Source organism: Diachasma alloeum, unplaced genomic scaffold (genome assembly GCF_001412515.2).
Source record: "Diachasma alloeum isolate Michigan unplaced genomic scaffold, Dall2.0 Dall_scaffold_00278, whole genome shotgun sequence".
NCBI lineage: Eukaryota > Metazoa > Arthropoda > Insecta > Hymenoptera > Braconidae > Diachasma > Diachasma alloeum.
Genome location: NW_021680417.1, coordinates 121,968 through 126,902, shown reverse-complemented (window position 1 = coordinate 126,902; position 4,935 = coordinate 121,968).

Genomic DNA, 4,935 nt, shown 5'->3' with positions numbered 1-4,935 from the left:
TACTAATAAATTCGAAAAAAACATCATTTATAGTCTACGACGTGAGATTTAAATTTCGCATACTATTGCGAAAATATGTATTTGTCTCACTTTCGAAGAAAGTACAATTTTTTTATTTTCTATGTTTTGCGTAATTTCATTTTACATATTTTGAAACTCGTTAGAAAGTTACTTTTTGGAGAACAAGTAATGAAATAAAAAGGATATTCTATACAATAAAAATATATTTCAAAAATATGAAATTCCTGCATATATCGTAGGGATTTTTCAATGGCGATTTTTCCTTGTATGATTGAGAAAAAGACTATTTTGTTTTATTGAAAAAAAAATCATATCTAACACACATGCAATTCATCTCTAATATATTTCCCCTCGAATTTCATAAAAATTGAAAAAAATAAAAATTTTCCGGTATAAGGACGAGAACCCCGTAAATCCGTGGCGTCACATAATTTACGTGAAATTTGGCAATGGGCCCTGAGCACCAAGTGTTGTAGAGAAAGAAAGAGAAAAAAAATTAAAGGAGAAGCGAAGGAGAAACCCGACGGACGCAGTCGGCGCGGCGCCTTTGAGGGAATTATTCTTATTGGGCACAAAATTGGAACAGGAGAGGGCCCTTCTGACCCGGGACATACATGTATGTCCATATCTGCATACTCTTCACTCAAAACCTATTACAATAAACGGAAAATAATTTTTTTTAATCAAAAACATTAACTTTCATTTTTGTTTCTCTTCTGAAAAAATCAAAAAAATTAATTAGAGAATTGTAATGATGAAAAAAACGTTAACATGTATTCAGAATTTTTTTAGGTTTTGAAAATAATTGTCGAGGCCTGAAGAATGGAACGAAGAAAAAATGTTTCTCAGAATCCAGGTACCTGAGAATACCTCCCAGTGATTCACTAATAACATTATGGGTATTGGGTATTTGTGCGTAACTTACTCCATGAGATATGTACTGAGTGACCCCATGGCACTCGAGTTGAAATAATGCCGGCAGTATATAGAAGAGTCTTTACCCACCGACTGTATTCGCTGAACATTTCTTAACCCCAAAACTCATCCCAACATTCCAGTACTAATGCACAGAAATACTTTTTGGTTTCAACTATTGTTGTCTTATAAACATTTAAATGTACTTCAGTTCACATATACAACAAAATTAAACTATAATTTTATCGCAAGAACCTATACTCTTTAAGTAAAATGATATTTAAAAATTATATTTAGTTTTATTTTTTTATTAAGGATATCCAAGTCTCTTCTACAGTTTGGTACAGACCACACTATAGATTCAACCATTTTCAATCATCACATTTGTAAATTAAATTGCGTGAGAAATTTTTTTTAAAAATCAAGAATATTCAGCGTTATTTAAATTACATTTTGTACAGAATTATCATTTTTTAAACATTCGTTGTTTATAAATAAATAATTGAAATTGTTTAAACTTTCCGAAACTTTATTTTTTTAGGCATGAAATCGATTTCTGGTACAATTCTGAATATGAATAAGTTTGTTACGATTCCGAACAAAAGATATAGAAAATGTTCGTAATTTTCGAAAATTACAATGTTTTTATTATTTCATCAATCTTAGTCTAATAGTAAACTTTCTATTTTTTCCAGATTTTTAAAATGTTTTCATTTTCATCAGTATCAACCCCGATAATCACATAATTAGGTTTAAACTTGATTTTCATCACTTGTACGTAAAATGAAATTTTACGCACCCTCCACTCCGCAAAATTCCACTTCCCACACATCATGATCCAAAATAGGGTTCGATACTCATGGGAAAAGTGTTCTTTGACCCTTGGAAGGGTAGCACTTGCCTTCGGTGAGCGGCATAGACCTCTCTACATTCAGTCAAAAAATATGGATAAAATCAATGTACTAAATATGCATTTATAATTCTTCAAAAAGCATCGCTCACTTTTCGTTTCTTCCAACCCAGTGCCGCCATAACATTGCGTAAAATACCTATTTAGCCCGGGTCTCAATAACCTAATCAAGACAATTTTTCGAATATATTTGACAGTCTAATGGGTCTCACCCCCATCTCTTGCTCTTTCTCATTCATTATATTTTATTTCAAACACAAAAAACTTCGCAACATGGTGCCCCAAGCTACGGACACATTTTCAGGAAATTACACAGACTATCACTTTCGAAACGCGGCGTGAAGTCTTCAGCTATTCTTTTCACCTTCTTCCAACTTCCATTATTTTATTCTTCTTTCGGGTGTTTTTGAGAGAAATATTACTAAAATTTTTTTTTCTTCAGGGTTACGAGTATATGGTCGTTTTTGCATTCTAGAAATAATTGCGGGAGGTGGCAGACCATTCTTTGTGGATTGCGAGGGAAATTGCAGGTTTAAAGCAGAATATGACAACTTTTTTAACTCGATAAACTCCGTAAATATTGAATGAAACAAATTTCATACCGTGTTTTTCACGTAAAATATTCTCAACTTTTCGGTGAAAAAATGAAACTGAAAACATAAAAATTTCCATTATCTAGGGCTGCCCACGAGACGAGACGAGACGACATTATGAAAGTCTCGTCTCGGTCTCGTTGATATTCAAAATTCTTGGTATCGTCTCGGTCTCACTGCAGTATCGGTCTAACTCGGTCTCGTCTCGTCTCGGTCTCGCGTGAGTCTCGGAACTTTATGCTTAGTCTCGTCTCGTCTCGTCGGTCTCGCTCAATTAAGAGAAAAACAAATTTTTTCCACCTCTCAATCCTCTATTCCCGGTTTAAGAGCGCGAATGTCAAGCGTCGCAATGATCATACCTCCCAAGGGTCATGCCTCGCGAGGGTCAAACGTTGGAAGGGCGATGCGTCGTGATGGTCAGAGGTCGTAAAAATCATACCTAGCAAAAGTCGTGTCTCGGAGGGGGTTAAATGAACACAAGAGTCAAATAACAGAGGCAGGTATTTTCTGCTGGAATTTGACCCTGCTGTTAGTCCTGTCTGCCTCTCTCCGTTTACGGTTATGGTCCATTGACCATCGCGATTGTCCTGTTTCCTTTTCTTGTTTGACCCTTGCGAGTTGAGATTCACCGAGAGAAAAGTCAGAGAATTTTTGTGGGGAAATTCCGGGAAAAATTCTAGTGCTGCACTAGAATTGAGGCGCAATGTGCAAGCACATGAAAATTTCCCCTTCGGTACTAGAAAATTTGACGTTTCATCAAGAAATCTTCTTTATCAGCAAACGAAAAATTACTCGACAGACAAAAAAATTTTCCCCGGCCGCAATTTTTTTTCCCCTTAATTATTCATTAATAACATCAACGTTATTCAAATTAATGTACTACAGTATCAACAAAAATGAGCCTTAAGCCAACGAATTATTTTTATAGATTTTTTTTATTGCATTTGTCCCACGATTACAGGGAATTACATTATCTTAAAACGTCATCACTGAATAATGTCAGTAATTTTCAACAATTTCTACGACCGGTTGTTTCACACTTTTTCCCACAAATTTGATACGGTTAATCACACTTTCAGAGAAAAATAAGCCCAATAATCCCTGATTGTCACATAATTCTACAGAACACACGCTAACGTTACCCGACGTTGAAGACGCCATTTGTAAGTCTCCACTCGGGACTCTCGAGTGCAGCTGTTCGACTCACTTCGGCGAGCCGAACGTTGCAGATGTCGCGCGGACACGTATGAGGATAAGAAGAATGGCAAAAATTCCAGTGCTAGTACTAGAAAAATTCTCCAACTGCACAATAAAATTTCTAATGTTACCAAGAATTAATCAAATTTTTCCCACAATTTTCTACGGAATTCCCCACAAAATTGACACCGGGAAATTTTCTAGTGCCAGCTCTAGAATTTTTCTCGTGCTTCTTTGCAAAAATTGATTAACTTACAGCAAAATTTCCATGCTGATCTAGAATTTTTATTCTTATTTCGATTAAAATATGTGAGTTCGGCAGTTTGCGCTTCGTTTCTGGTGCCGAGCATTAGAGTTTTTCCCCGACTTTTCTCTCCGTGTTCTTGTGACGTTTGGCCCTCACGAGGCGCGAACTTTGTGAGGTATGTTCGTTACAAGGTGTGACTCTCGCGGGGTACAATCCTTGCAGGTATGAGACTCTTGAGATATTTGACCCGCGTAAGATCCTCTTTTCAAAGTTATCAAAATGTAAACCGAGTGCCGCCACTGGAGATTTCTGTGGTGAATTCCCGTTCTCCAACTAGCGACTTTTGGTGAATTTCCCTCTTCCATTAGTAATGGTCGATTCTCTCTATCGGTCAACACTGCCCTCAAAGCCAATGGATTGCAGACAATGCGAAGAGCGAAAAACTCTCAAGTCTCGCCGAGTCTCGTTGAGAGTCTCGTCGAGACTACTATTTAAGCGAGTACCGTCTCGGTATCGTCTGGAAAATTGGAACCGAGATGATACGAGACGAGACCGAGACTAGTCTCAGTATCATGGGCAGCCCTACCATTATCCAATTTTTCATTGGAGAATATTTGTTTATTAAAAAAAAAATTATTAAAAATATTGTAAAAAAATACATATTCAATTTTTTCCGAAAATAGAGTCATGACCAAAACAATAGTCACATTTGTCTCAATCCTAATTTTCCCCTAATTTCCAAGACAATTATACCCTCTAAATCACCGCTGCCCACCGGCATTCGAAGAATCCGAAAAATTATTTCCCCATTTTCTCCTATCCTCTCATGTTTTTATTCTGGGAGAAATTTTCAGTGGACCACATATGAGGATTTCTGGGGTCCTAGAACAGTTGGACGAAAAAAATTCTATTAAAAGGGGGCAATTAGTCAAAGTCCCAATAAATCTTGATGAAATATATTTGGGCATCAGTTCTTGTCAAATGTCGGGGCGGCATTGGCCCAAATGGGGACCGCACACTGACTCCTACGTTTATACTTATGTTTTTTATTC